The sequence below is a fragment of the Notamacropus eugenii genome, chromosome 2 (assembly GCF_028372415.1).
Source record: "Notamacropus eugenii isolate mMacEug1 chromosome 2, mMacEug1.pri_v2, whole genome shotgun sequence".
Classification (NCBI taxonomy): Eukaryota; Metazoa; Chordata; class Mammalia; order Diprotodontia; family Macropodidae; genus Notamacropus; species Notamacropus eugenii.
The window spans coordinates 336,717,356-336,733,745 of NC_092873.1; the positions used below are offsets into that span (position 1 = coordinate 336,717,356).

The window sequence follows — 16,390 nt, forward strand, 5'->3', positions numbered from 1 at the left end:
GAACCCAGGTCTTCTTGACATTCAAGGCCAGTCCTCTGTCTCCTAACTCCATACTACCTCAGTTTTGAAATGTAAAATAGATAGGCAAATGGTACAATGATTAGAAAGCTGGAGCTGAAGGTAGAAAGACCTGAATTCAAATCCAACATTAGATAATTGATCCTAGTTACTTGTGGAACTTCTTGTTTCTAAATGTCAAGTTTAAACACTATTTGTCTTGAAGTTTACTGTGTTTCATTTTTTCTTTTTTCCCCTTTTGGAGGCAATCTGTGAATTCTTTCATTTGACATTTCTTTTTCTATGTTCAGAAGTTCTAGGCTGTTTTCTTGTAGTATTTCTTGCATTGTGGTGTTCAAGACTTTTGACTTGTCACTCTTCTGGGAGACCTATAATCCTTAGGCTGTCTCTTCACATCCTGTCTCTGAGATCAGTATACTTCACTTTTATAATGAGCACATTTTCTCCTAATGTTATCGTTTTTTGTTTCTCTTCTTCTAGACCAATGATGGGAAACCTGTGGCCTTGAGGCCACATGTGGTTCTCCAGGTCCTCAAGTGCAGCCCTTTGACTTTGTTCTATGAAGTTTAGATTCAGTCAAAGACCTAGTTAAAGACCTAGAGGGGCATATGTGATCTCAAGATTACAGGTTTTCCATCCCTGTTCTAGACTGTCCTTCACTTCATTATATTTGCATTCCTAATCAATCTCCTGTGTTTCTTTGGTGAAACTTGCCAAGGTAGATTCCAATTTTTCTAGTCTACTAATTATTTTTGCTGTGTTGGTCATAAATTCTACTCTTACAATTCCCATTTCTCTTTTAAATCACTCTGGAACATCATGTTCTCCTCAATCTCCACAGGATCCTCTGTCTCATCAAATGTTGCATCATTTTCCCTTGTTTTGCAGCATTTATTCATAGATGCCTGAACTTGTATACTAAATCTAGAGGCAATATTTCCTTTTACTATGTGTTTAAGGTCTTTTTCTTCTTCCTGAGGTTTTAAGTAATTTTCATCTTTTTTTTCCTTATTTTCTCCTATTGCTCACTCTCTGACTCCCTCTCCTCTGATGGTGGGTTTCCCTGGGAATTAGATTTCAAAGCTTCTTAGTCTCTTCCCATGCTGTGCAGCTCACAGTTCACCAGTCTAGGTCTCTGTCCCAAATAATTTTTGGGGGGAGCATAGCTAGGCCCAGCTAGATGATGGTTTCTCCTTTGGGCTTAGTGGAGTGCCACATATCCTCTGCCCTACCACAATGTCCTCTACTGTTCCATCTGTTCCTCAGTTCTCTAGCCCAGTTATACAGAACACTATCATATTGGTACTACCACAGCTAGGGTTGATCTGTACTTTGAAGTTTGGCTCCAATGCTGTAGAGAGGAGGGAGAAGGTGTTAGCATATGAAGTTGAGCTTCATTTCAAGCCCAGACATGTCCTGCCTCAGTCCCTCTGTCCTTCCACTCTCCTGAAGAAATATTTTGCATGGAATACTGTTACAACACTGGCTACTAAGACCGCAGCAAAATTCTGTAGCCTGGAATCCAGGTCTCCAAGACACAGGAAAGCCAAAGAGGGGACTGGGGCAAGTTGACTCATGGATTGAATGGGTTGAGTTAATATATTGACTCCTTAAGTTGACTAGTGCAGACGATCTACTGGTGGTAGGATGAGCAGGGCAGGGGAAAAAATGCTGAGTAAGTACAAGGTAGGTGTAAGTTCATGTTTATTTGTTTGTTTTAGCTTTCTGTTAGGTTCTGTGTGTCCTAGACCATGGAGACAGCTGAAGTTGCTTTAATTTAAGCACATAATTTCTGTGTTAAAGAGGTTTTAGAGGTCATGAGTATCAGAGCAGATGTCTAGCCCTTCATTTTGTTGGTTTGGCCTCAGATACTTAATTGTTATGTGATCTTGGGTAAGTCACTAAACCTCTCTCAACCTCAGTTTTCTCATCCGTAAAATGGAAATAATAATGTCACATATTTTGTATCCTACACACAGTCACAGGAGTTATTGTGAGGATCTTAAGAAGTAATATATGTCAAGTACTTTGTAAACCTTCAAGCACTATATAAATGCTAGCTTTTATTCTAGAAAAAAGAGGATTGTATATTAAACTGTTAATTTCTATTATATGAAACATTTTTAATCATATATTAAATTTTACAAGATACTACAAACACTGTTCTGTTTCTTTCCCTTTCTGAGCTTCCTTCTAATCTCTTTGTCTGATGTTTCATTGATACTTTTCTTCCTTATTCATTTTTTGGTAGTACTGTGTTATACTCTCTGCTTCCCTATTTTTTTCTCCCCTCCAAAAATAAAATCTCTCCCGTCTAAAACTTTCAGTACAATCAAACAAATCAAATTCAAACAGCAGTCATGTTTGAAACTTCTATATTTCTAGTATAGTACAGATTTGTCAAGAGCTGGGAGGCATGCTTGATTATTTGTCTTAAAAAGTCAAGAAGTATTTACCGCATTGATCAGCATTCTTATATCTTTCAAAGTATTTTCCTTTACTTTGCTGTAATCATCATGTATGCAATTTTTTCTCTTGCTTCTACTCACTTCATTCAGCATCAGCTCCTACAAGCTTTTCCAAGTTGCTCCGAATCCATAACTTTTGTCACGTTCTATCTCAAAACAAATACTACATTTATGCGTCTTGTTTTGTTAGCCTTTCCCTAACTAAGATATGTCTATTTTTCTTCCAGTTCTGGTCTGGGATATAACAAGAAGTGTTACCATCAATACTTTTGCACTGATAAGTCCCTTTTATCCATCCTTAATCATTTGGGGGTATATACCTCATAGTAATATTACTGGGCGAAGGGGTGTGCATAGTTTCATAACTATTTGGAGTTATAACCCTATAATTCTGTATATGTCTTGGTAGGTGAATTCCCATATATTTTATATATCCTTTGGTTACACATCCCATACCTACATTTCTCTTTATATCATTTGATAAAATTTTGTTAATAAAATTGAAAAAGGCCAAAGAATGTGTGAGTTTATCCTATTGTTACAATGATTTTTTTAGTCGAATCTTTTAGTAAATCATTATATCATTGACAAAAGTTCTAATGTTGATTCTTCTTTGCCTATGCATATTCCCTCAATTGTTTTATTTCATCTTATAATAAATAGCATTTCTATAATTGTACTAAGTAGTAATAGTGATAATCTTCTTTACCTTTGATTTTATTAGAAAAATCTCTAGGGTTTTGCCTTTGAAGAAAATTCTAGATATTCACTTTAGATAAATATTATTTAAAATATTAAGGAAAAGAGCATTAATTAAACCTACATACTTCAAATAAATCCAACTTTGCCAGAGTATGTAATCTTTTACATATGTTAGTGTTGCCTCATTCCTAAAGTTTTTGTTTGATATTTTCTTCAGTACTAATTAGAGATATTAGCCCATAGTTTTCTTTCTCTTCTTATCTCTTTCTGGTTTTAATATCAGGACCACATTTGTTCCATGGTAATTCAGTAGCATTCCTCTCCCATTCCCATTTTTACACACAGTTATGTAATATTGGAATTATTATTTGGATATTTAATGGAATTCACTTGAAAAAATCCATTTAGCCTTGTACTTCTTCTGTAATTTGGAAGTTCATTTATGATTGGTTTGACTTCTTTTTCTGAGATTAGATTCCGTAGGTTATCTATTTCTTGTCCTTGAATGGGTATATTATATTTTTATAGATATTATTTCAGCTGTTTTCATTCTATCCAGTTGGTTGGTATATAACTGAGCACAATGGATCCTAATATTTCCTTTTCATCTGTTATGAATTCTATTTTATTTTGGTTATTTGGCCTTACCTTTTTTTAATCAAATTATCTTTGCTTATTTTATGTATTTAAAAAGACCTCCATATTTGCTTTTTCAATTTCATGGTTTTATTTGTCTTCAATTTTTTTTTTCTCCTGTGTTTATTCAGTGTGTGTGTGTGTATGTGTTTTGTTGGGAATTTTTTATTTATTCTTTTTCCAGTCTTGTGTTTTTTTTTATTCCCAGTTTCTTGATCTGTTCTGTCTTTTACACATTCATAACTGAGTTTAGAGATATAAATAAAAAGTTTTGATAACTATTTTGCTTGAATCCAAAAGTTTCAGTATATTGTGGTCATTTCCTAGATTAAATTTTCTCTTGTTTCTATGAAATCTCTATTTCCATGAGTTCATATTCTTTAGGATTATATTTATTCTTCACTGAAGTTTGAATTCTTCCAATCACTTTTATTGATTTTCATTTTATTACATTATATATGGCCAGTAAAAAGTAAGTTTAAAAATAAGTTTAACAAATAATAAAATAATAAAAATAAGTTTAACAAATACATTTCTGCATTTGTTAGTGAGCATTTTTGTATCCTACATATGGTCAATTTTGGTGAAAAAAAATGTGGTGAAAAAATGAGGAATTCAGGCATTTCCAATTAAGTAATTCACAGAAATTTAGTTTTTATTTTTAATTGATTAATCTAGGCCTAATACAGGAATATTAAGGTACCCAACTATTATAATTTTGCTTTCTCTTTCTCCCTGCAATTTGATTAGTTTTTCCTTTACATATTTAGGTGTCATATTATTTGGTGTATATATCTATATCTATATATATAAAATATATGTGTGTGTTATATATACATATTTACATATGCATATATACATATATACATACACACATATAATATATACATATATACACATATATGTATATATAAAGTTTTGGTATTAATTTCATTTCCCTGTTTGTCTATTTTTCCCTGTTTGTCTATGAGATTGTAATTTTCATCCTTACTTAAAAAAAAAACTTGCCTAAAGCATAATAAATTCTGCTCCAGACGCTCATTTTAACTGAATGTGAATAATTATATTTCTTGTAAATGATATATTGTTAGATTCTGCTTTCTAATCCGTTCTGCTGTTCTCTTCTGCTGTAATTGAGTTTATCCTGTTCACAATCGTAGTGATGATTGTTAATTGTGCTTTGACCTCCACCATAGCCTCTCTCTTTCTTCCTTTTTCTCCACACTCTACTGTTCACAAGGAAGGTCAAAAAAGAAAAAGAATATGAATTGTCAGTCAGTCAACAAGCATTTATTAAGTGTTCACTATGAACTCAGCACAATGCTTAACACTGTGAATACAAATACAGGTAAAAAGAAAGACAATTCCTGCTTCAAGGAATTTATGCTCTAATGGTGGAAGATAATACATAAAAAGGAAATGAAGCATGGGTAGGGGTGGGGGAGAGAGAAGGTACCAATGCAGGGACATAATAGTGATGTACAAAGGGTCTAGATGGGGGTGGCCAGGAAAAGTGTGAAGATCAGCTGACCTGAACTATCTGAAGGATCTGAAAAGAACTCACCATTGGGGAGGAGAGGGTCTCAGAGATGGAATGGCAGGATGAGTAGGCTACAGAAGAGGAGGGACCTTCCAGGGTCAAAAAACTTGATGGTAGAGTTTAAAGAGTGAGGAGGAGGACTGAGAAAAGAGTGAAGGATTAATATGTATACCTCAAGACTGAAGTAATCTTACCTCCTTCCTTTGCCCCTCCTCTCTTCACCAGCTCAGAGTTCTAACCTGAAGGTTCTAAATCTTTCAAAAACTGAGTACATTTAATCAAATGTGTTAGAGATGAACCTCTCCAAATTTAATTGCATTGGTCTTTGATATCAGATATGTAATAGGTCAATTGCCTATACATTGAAAGGTTTTCTAACTTTTATTTCTGGCTTTCACAAGAATTGAGGGTTACCACTTCACCACAATTAACATTATAATAGGATTTATGTGTGGCTTAGAGGCAGAGGGTTAATGGATAGAAAGTTGGCCTAAGATCCAGAAAGACATGGACTGAAGATCTGGCTCTGAAACTAACTGACTGTGTGACCTTGAACAAGTCACATTAACCTCTTAGTGATCTAGGGCCCTCACAATATAAATTATAATAAAGGTGTGTTGGCACAGGGAACTTCTCCATCTAAGATTTTCCTGGAACAATAACAGGCATAGTTCTTATGCATGTTGTTGTTAAAGTCATTTCATTCGTGTCTGCTTCTTTGTGACTCTATTTGGAATTTTCTTGGCAAAGATACTAGCGTGGTTTCCCATTTTCTTCCTCAGCTCATTTTACAGTTGAGGAAATTGAGGCAAACAGTGTTAAGTGACTTACCCAGCGTCACATAGTAAGTGTCTGAGGCCAGATTTGAACTCAGGTCTTCCTGACACCAGTCCTAGAGCTCTATCTACTGCACCACCTAGCCACTTCTATGCATGGCTTTTCATTAATGACAATCATCATCATCATCTGAATATGTTATTATCTATTTGTGAAATATTTTGAAGTTGCATAGTTACCACTACAGAGATAGCCTGTGTTCTCATCTGACCTACACTAGTGGAATATCACCCTAATTCAGGACCTCATCCCCTCTTAACTAAATTATTGTAATAGCCTCCTAACTGTTCTTTCTGCCTCAAGTTTCTCCTCATTCCAATCCATTACCCCATTCACAAAACCACCACCTCACTTCAGGTTCTCATCATCTTGTACCTGGACCAATGCAATAGCAGTCTCCCAACCTCAAATTCCTTTTCACTCCAATCCATCCTCCATAAAACTAACAAAGTGGTTTTCCTAAATTGAAGGCCTGATCATGTCGCTCCCCTACTCCATTAACTCCAGGGCTTCCTTTACCCGCTCTGGTATCAAACATAAACTCTTCTGTTTAACTTCCAAAGCTCTTACAACTTGGCCTCAAATGACCTTCTAGACTTATTATAGAGCAGTCCCTTTCATGTACCATGCAGTTCCACCAGTCTGGTCTGCTTACTGTCATATATGACATTCCATCTCCCATCTCTGCCTTATCATAAGGAGTCTCTGTGCTTGATATGTCATCTTTCTTCACCTTTTCATTTTACTATATGTAATTCCCTTCAAGGCAAAGCTTTAGGGACATGCCTTTAAACATGAAGCTTTCCTGATTCCTACAACTTCTAGTGTCTTCATCTCCCTAAAAAAAATCACATTGCAGACATTTCTTATCCATGTTGTATATATGAGTGGTTAGGTGAAACAGTGAATAAAGTGCCGGGCCTGAAGTCAGGAAGGCTCATCTTTCTGAGTTCAAATCTGGCCTTGTATACTTATTAGCTATGTGATCCTGGACAAATCACTTAACCCTGTTTGCCTCAGTTTCCTCATCTGTCAAATGAGCTCAAGAAGGAAAGGGCAAACCACTTCAGTGTCTCTGCCAAGAAAACCCCAAATAGGGCCACAAAGAGTAGGACATGACTGGAAATCCTGAACAACAACCAAATTACACAGAATAGGAGGCTGTAAGACCAGGTACCTCACTTTCTTAAACCCTCATGTCAGCTGGGCCTGGGGCTACTACTTCTTTGCTTCAGCAATGAATCCATTGTCAGGAAATATGGCCATTGTATTGACAAAATTCTGGATATATTGCGGGGGAGAATATAGTGGGAGCAAAATCTTTGTATGTCTTCATTCTTGGGAAATCATTGCTTTTATTTTTACAAGATTCCTTGAGTCTTCAGTTTTCTGCCCCAGAGTTTAAGCAGCAGTTTGTTCTGGTGGCGTTGGATGTAACCATCAGGAGAGCAAACAAGGGCCAGGTCAGGCAGGGCTGTGGAAAGCAGCTGAGAAACATTTGCCGAGGCCTGAGCCGCAAGGGACATGAGATGAGAAGACAGGATGAAGAGTGGGAACAGAAGTGTTGGCTAGTCAACTGGTCTTGAGGTTTCTGTCATGAGTACAGAGACCAACAAGATTAAGGGAAGTCAGTCAACATGCATTTATTAAGTGCTTACTCTGTGCCAAGCACTGTGCTAAGCTCTGGGTATACAAAGAAAGGCAAAAATACAGTTCCTACAGCTCAAGGGTATCCTTCACATTTTAATGGGAAAGAAACCATGCAAAGAACTATGGATCTATCATATATACATATATATGATAGATCCAAAGAACTATATATCATATATATATATATATGATAGATCCAAAGAACTATATATCATATATATATATGATAGATCCATAGTTCTTTGCAATATACATTATATATGTAAATATATAATATATAGTATAATATACATTAGATAGATAAATATAGATATATGTAAAATAATTTCAGAGGAAAAAACACTATCAGTAGGAGAGTGAGGTAGAGGAGTTGGACCAATAAAGGACTCTTTTTTCAGATAGGATTTGAGATGACTATCGAAGGAAGCCAAGAATACCAGGAAAGCACTCTATATGAACACAAAAAGAACTCAGGCATGCAGCAAGTGGTAGACCCTCCAACCCAAGAAACTTCCTGAAATAGATGTTGCTGTAATATCTGATTGTCACCAGAAAGACAGACTGTGCCAGATTCTTCAATCTGCCCTGAAGCCAGGGTGAGAACACTTACCCAATGTCTTCTACTCTCCTTCAACTCTGACCTGTCAAGATTTCATCTGGTTTTAGGTGACTTCTCAGTCAGCATTAATTGAGCAGCCCAATATATAGTCAATTCTAATCTCTGTCCTGAATTCAGTCCCACATCACCAACAGTGTATTGAAAATCTGCATGTAGAGGTACTGTTAGCACTTTAAACTCTGCATGTGGGGAAAAGAATTATGGTGCCCACTAACCTCCAATTTCTTTTAAAGGCATCATCATCTTGCAATCCACTCAGGTTTGCAAACTTGGAACTGTTCTTGTTCTTTCTTCATCTCTTTGGCCATTCAGATGATGAATTTTGTTGATTTGAACTCTACAATATCATTGTCATCTGTCCCCTTTTCTACACTTGTACAATTTGGCTTGCACCATACTTCAGGCACTCAGTCCAAAGGGCAGGGGAAAGGAAGGGAAGGAAAAAGGAAAGAAAGAAAAGGAAGGAGAGGGGAGAGAAGAAGGAAATAGAAGGTGACTAGAGATGAGGAAAGGAAAGGTGGAAAGGAGAGGAGAAAAGAATGAGGGAGTGGGGAAGAGGGGAGAGGAGAAAAGGAAGGGAAAGAGAAAGAAAAAAGAAAAGCAAGGGGCTTACATTTTATTAGGGAGATACAACCTGTAAATAAGTTATAACATATGGGATAATTTGATATATGGGATAATTTGAGGTGGGAGCAAGCCCTAATAACTAACTAACTAGGGGCATCAGGAAAGGCTATTTTTTATAGGAAGTGATACCTGAGCTGATCCTTGAAGGAAGATTATTTTGGCAACTGTATCAAGGAAGGATTGGAAAGGGGAAAGACTGGCAACGGAAATACTAATTAGCAAAGTATTGCAATAGTTCAGGCTAAAGGTGACAAGGGAGGGAACTGGGGTTGTAGCCATGTGAGTGGAAAGGATTCAAATAGGAGGGATGTTAAGGACTTAGAATCAACAATACTTAAAACTGATTGAATATGCGAATGGGGAGTGGTAAGGAAGAGGAAAGCATCCAGAATGACTCTGTGGTTAGGAAATGAGGTGACTGAAAGAAAGGATGTTTATGTTTCATTAATCTTAACATTTCACTACCAGGAAGCATTCATTGTGCCTATCCTTTACAACATAAGTATCAACAGGACATTAATGAGTAAACCTGTTAAATCATGTTTTGAGCATTAGTTGACACACGGGTATTTATAAATATATAATTTTTACTATATTTTATTGAATCATAATAGTTGTAGAATATCAGAGTTGGGAAAGACTTTAAAAATAAAATATAGAATATGAGAAGATCCTTTCCTCTGAGATGGTACCAAAGATAAAGAAGGTAATGGCTGTCTCTTCCTACCCAAGACAAAAGTCAAGTCAAAGGCCTTGAAGGCCAAGAAGGCAGTGTTTGTACACCATCTGGGATAGGGAGAAGAAAATATTAACACTCCCAACCTTTCATGGACCCAAGACAGTGACTCCAAAGACAACCCAAGTACTCTGAGGAAAGTGCCCCCAGGAGAAACAAATTTGATCACTATGTCACTGTTATGTTTCTTCTGACCTCTGAATGTGATAGAAAGAAGATTAAGAATAACTATATCCCAGTATTTATTGTGAAATGCCTGGAATAGTGTCTATAATATAATAGGTACTTAATAAATGTTGATTGATTGATTGAATATCAGGGCCAACAAAGAGTTAGGCTAAAAAGAAACTACATATAATGTGGTCAAAGTCAAAAAAACTGATCTGGCTTGATGGAAATAAGATATCTGATTATATCTGATTTGTCCCAGACTAGTCTTTGGATGTGGCAAAAGAAAAAAAATGGAATCATCTAAACCACAAGTGTCAAACAAGTGCCTAGGAGTCACATACAGCCCCAAACACTCTCCAATGAAACCTGAAGCAGATTAAAATGTAATTGGAAGTATTTAGCAAAATAAATAAAAATATAATAAAGTATCAATATCATTACACTTCAAAATTAAGTCAATATGTAGCCTGTGAGGATCATTATGTATAGATTAGTGGCTCCCATTGCTGTTTGAGTTTGACATCACTGATCTAAACAATGTCTAAATAGACTTCCTCATAGAACAAAGTTTTCTCTAAAAACAAACAAAAAACTAAAATAAAAATATAAAATGTCAGACTAGATGGGTTATTAAATATCATGTAGCCCAACTCTACCTTATAGATGAAGAAACTGAGCTAGATATGGGAAGAGATTTGATCATCATCACAGAAATGATAACTAGCAGATAGGACTCAAATCAAGATCTCTTCAAATACTCTTTCTCCTTGACCAGAGGTTCTTAACTTTTTGTGTAGCCTGTGGACCCCTTCTTGGAAGAATAGTTTTAAGTGCATAGAGTAAAATACATAGAATTATTAAGGTAATAAATTATATCAAAATACAGTAATCAAAACATTTTTTTACAAAATTCTGTATGGTGACCATCACTCTATATATGTTTCAAATATATGAAAAGGAAATAGTTATAGGCATTGTGTAAAAGTCCATAATCTAGAGTACCTGTGTGTGTGTGTATGTGTGTATGTATGTATGTATTTTGTCTCCTCATCAAGACTATATAAGGGGAGGCAGTATGGTACAGTGGATAGAGCTCCAGGCTGAAGTCAGAAAGACCTGAGTTGGAATTCTAGTCCCAGATATTTCCCAGCTGTGTGATCCTGGGCAAGTCACTTAACTGTGTGTGTCTCTATTTTCTCATTCATAAAATGAACTGGAAGAGGAAATGACAAACCACTCCAGTAAACTGGCCAAGAAAATTCTAAATGGAGTTACAAAAAAATCAGACATGACTGAAGCAACTCAACAGTAACAATGAGACTGTAAGAACACACAACATATCCTTTAAGGACACACATTGTGTCTTCTATTTCTTTTACACCCCCTAGAGCACCTATTATAGACTTCTGTACACAATAGGTACTCAGTAAATATTGCTAAATGAATCATTTACCGTACATTTCCAGGTCCTACTGTGGCTGCCTATAGCACACAATCTCCTGCCTCCTCCTTGAGCTTCTAGATGACAGGATTGTCCCTAATTACCCTGGACATAGTAGCTTCCTTATTGGAAATATGCTTCCTCCTGCTCATGGCTGCTGAAAGGAGGTCTTTCAGGTGGCCTCTATCCTAGAACACAGCACCAGGTCAGGTTGGGGAGCTGAGGGTTATGCTGAAACCTAGAAGATTGACCTTGAACTTTCTAATCTCATGCCTTCATCAGTGGACCTCACTGTTGCTCTGCCTATATCATTTCCTCAAAGGTTAGCATACTCCCACTTCCTCTTCCTCAGACCAGTCCTCACGATACTGAATCTTTTCCTGCCAAAGAACTACCCCTTGACGTTCACTCCCTCATTCCCATCCATTTCAACCATACAAACTACCACTGTCCTACCTCCAATTTTCCTCTCCAGATAAGTCTGGCACCTTCTACTACTTGATAATTATTTTTTTAATCAAAACTCACATCACTTCCACTTTTGCTGTTTTCATCTCCTTGCCCTCACCCAGATAAGACTTCTTGCACCATGACACTATCCCTGGCCACCTTTCCAGTTCTGGCTTCATTCTTACATAGACCCCTAACTCACTGGTCAAGGTGTAATCTGAATAACCTTTCTTTCTCTCATCCATTTCCAGACTCTCCGTGTACTATGATTATTCAACAACTTATCCTTTAAGGTTCACTCTATCCAAATTTGTCACCTAATCCAAATTCTGGTGGCCATTAACTACTACTGTCCAGAATGTTCTCTTTCCTTCCTCAATGAGTTCATTACTAATTCACAGCTTTCCTCTTCACCTCAATTCCTCCCTTATTCTAGGGGATTTCATTTTAGATTTTGATGTTCTTTCAAACACTTAGCTGCAAACAAGGATGTTTATATCCTTGATTATTTCCATTTGTCTGATTCTCCAAAACCCTATTTGAGGTTTTCTTGGCAAAGATACTGGAATGGTTTGCCATTTCCTTCTCCAGCTCATTTTACAGATGAAGAAACTGAGGGAAGGGTGATTATGTGACTTGTCCAGGGTAGCAGAGGTACTAAGTGTCTGAGGCCAGATTTGAACTCAGGAAGATGAATCTTCCTGATTCCAGGCCCAGAGCTCTAGCCATTGCATCACCTAGTTGCCCCATTAAATATACCCAAGTACATACACATTTATACCCTTACCATAACCTTCAAATGTTCCACTTCCATTTCTAATAACTCCTAATTTCCTTTATCTAATCATAATGTTTTATCTTTCTCTCTCTCCCTATTTCTTACTTCCCCCCTAAATCTACTGTTTGTCCTCATAGTGACTTTTGATCCCTGTAATCCACAGTGTTCATAGGACCTCACCCCATTCTGACTATACTCTTCTTCCTGTTATGAGCCTTTAGGGAATCCTTTCAACTCTATGTTACCCTTTTCTCTTTAATCTCTTGTTCCCTTGTTCTATTAATAAGTGTGCCTCATCACACCTCAACTATGGATTACTCCCACCATCTGCCTCATTCTTTCTCATCTACTGCTGAATGAGATTAAAGCAAATCAAGAAACTAGCTAGATCCACTACAATTTATGGAGGCTAATCTCAGTAGGGCCCTCAATGCATTAATGTAATCCTTATCTTCCCTAATTGATTCCTTCAAACTTCACCAAAATATTGAGACCATGGACCAAGAGCTCCCTCTTCTCTCTTCTTCATCTCAAATCCCTCTGACATCATCTCTAACTATTTCTTTCTTCACTCCAGTCCCTGATGATGAGATAACACTTCCGTTTGTGAAGAATAAATTCTCTTGATTCCAGCTGCTCCCTTTTCCAACAGATTGTCTTCACTATAATCTCTATTTTCTCTATAATCTTAATTCTATCCTTATTTATTGGTTCCTTGCCTACTATCTACGATCACAACTGAGTTTTCTATGTGTATAAAAACCCTCACTAGATCCTACAATCAGTGACACCTCACCAGGAATGATATATTCTATAGCTTTCCTCCTTTTGTCAGATCAACATCTGAAAAAAAAGATATCGATTCCCTGTAAAGTTATCTATTACCTCTTAGTCATGTAATCTAATGACCTTTTCTCAGTCTTCATCCTTCTTGACCTTTCTACATCATTTAGCACTGTTGACCAATCTCCTATATACTTTGTTTTCCTCTGAGTCTTAATGATCCTTTCTCTCTCTCTTCCTTTCTCTTCTTCCTTCTCTTCATCCTTTTCCTCTTCTTTCTCCTCCTCCTTCTACTTCACTGACTATTCAATCTCAATATCCTTTGCCAGTTTTTCATTCATGTCAATCAATTAGAATAATCAATAAGTATTTCTTAAGGGTCTACTACGTGCCAGGCACTTTGCTGAGTGATGGGGACACAAAAAGAGGCAAAAAACAGTCTCTATCTTCAAGGGACTTGCAATCTAATATGGGAGAAAACATTTAAATAAATATATGCAATGAAAGCTGTGTACATGATAACTTTTTTAACAGAGGGAAGGCACCAGAATTAAGAGGTGTTGGATAAGGCTTCTAATAAAAGATTATATTTTAATTGAGACTTAAAGGAGAAGTGTGAGTGTCCTCCAAGGTCTTAACTTACCTCTTCTTTTCTCTACACTACCTCATTTGATGATCTTATCAATCCCCATGAGTTCAATTATCATTTCTATGGATATAATTCCAAAATCTATATATTCAGTATTAGTCATTACCTTTAGCTCCAGACTTCCTTCACCAACTAACTGCCTGTCAGACATTCCAAGTTGGATGTCCTATAGGCATCTCAAACTCAGCATATCTGAAACAGAATTTATTATTTTTCTGCAAGAACCAACCTCACTTTCAAACTTCCCTATCATTGTCAATGTTACCATTATCCTCCTAGTCACCCATGCTAGACATTTCAATCCCAGGTTCATATTCTTGATCCTCACTCACCCTCATACATCTACTTGCCTTATCTTATAATTTCTACCTTCACAATATCTCTCACATGTATTCTTTTTTCTCTATTCACAAAGCTACATTCCTAGTTCAAGGTCCCATCACCTATCACTGAAATTATTGCAATAGACTTCTAAATGTTCTCCCTACCTCAAATCTTTCCCCTGTCTAGTCCATCCTCCATACAACTGCCAATGTGGTTCTCTTCAAACGTATGTCTGACCATATCTCCCACATATTCAATAAACCACAGTAATTCTCAGTTACCTCTAGGATAAAATATAAACTATTCTATTTGGCATTTAAAGCTGTTTTTAAAGGCCTCAACTTATCTTCCCAGCTTTAGAACATATTATTCCTCTTTTCAATGAACCTGTTTCTCTTAGAGCTTCCAAGATCAAATGCAAAACCCTCTCTTTCACTTCTAAAGCTCTTCCTAACCTGGTCTTTCTTTCTTTCCAGTATTTTTACATCTTCCTTCTTTCCATGTGCTCTTTGATCCCGCAATGCTGACCACCTTGCTATTCCTTGTATACGACCCTCCAACTTCTGACTTTGTGCATTACTTCCATGGTTGGAATTCTCTCACCCACATTCTCATCTCTTGGCTTTCTTGGTTTCCTTCAGTTCTCACCCAAAATTTCATCTTCTGTGAGAAGCATTCTCAGTACTCCTTTAGTGTCTTCTTTCTGAGATGATCTCTAATTTATATTTCCTTTACATTGTTTGTACATAGTTTTATACATAGTTATTTGTATGTTGTCTTCCCCATTAGAGCTCCTTGGGTCCTGTGAGCCCTATGTTTTCCTTTTCTTGTATCCTCAAGCTTTAGCACATGGTAGGAGCTTAATAAATATTTATTCATGTTTCTTGATGTGGCTTGATTCCATGCATTCTGTAGTCTAGCTATACAAACCTATTTGCTCCTCACACATACATGCTCCTTTTCCTATCTCCATGCCTTTGCGCTGGCTGGCCCTCATGCATGAAATGTTCTCCTTCCTAATCTCTGCTTTATAAAATATCAGCCTTTCTTTAAGTCTTAACTCAAATATCACCTACAAAAAGGCCTTTCTTAGTGCCTCCTAGATGCTAGTGCCTTTCTCTCTAAGGCTGCTTTCCATCTACTCTATATCGATTTGTGTATATATTATCTTATCTATTAACATGTCAACTACTTGAGGACAGGAACTGTTTTTGCCATTTTTTTAACAGACAAGATTTAACATGATGCCTTGAACAAAATAAATACACCTAATAAATGCTTGCTGATTTACTATTTATCTCATTTGGTCCTTACAAAAACCCTTGAAGATCAGTAATGCAATTATTATTACCTTTTATAGGATATAGGATAGATAAGGAACCTGAGACTTACAGAAGTTAAGTGACTTCACCAAGGTTATAATGCTAATAAAGGTTAGTATCTGAATCCAGGTCTTCTGTCTTTAAGAATAATACTCTTTCTGCTACCCAACATTTCTTCCTAGGGTGATATTAGGAATAGATACTCAAGATTCTTTGCTATTCCAATAGTAAAAAAGCACAGTAAACTGAGAGAAGGGGCACTTAGATAAATTTTTCATACATAGTCCTCTACAATTAATTAATAAAACTGGTTTAAATTATAAAACATAGCAAAAATCTCCATGTAGTAAAGGAGCATGGATTGATCTAGCAATGAGATGGCATAGTAGATAGCATGACAGATCTGAGATTAAGAAAACCCAGCTTCTCATCCAGCTTCAGACATTTATTAGTCATATGACCTCCTTTGCAAATCACTTAACTTTTGTCTGCCTCAGTTTCTTCATGTATAAAATGGGATAATAATAGCACCTACCTCCCAGAGCTAGTATGAGGCTAAAATGAGATAATTTTTATTAAATGCTTTGCAAATCTCAAAGCTTTACATAAATGTCAACTATTATTATCATCTGGAAATCC

At 36.4% G+C, this 16,390-nt stretch overlaps 1 long non-coding RNA gene across 1 annotated transcript in view; it reads right to left on the minus strand.

Annotated features, from left to right (window-relative positions):
- The window catches only part of LOC140528071 (uncharacterized), a 59,186-nt gene that overhangs the window by 16,788 nt on the left and 26,008 nt on the right, over positions 1-16,390 (minus strand). The gene's annotated exons all lie outside the window — the stretch shown is intronic.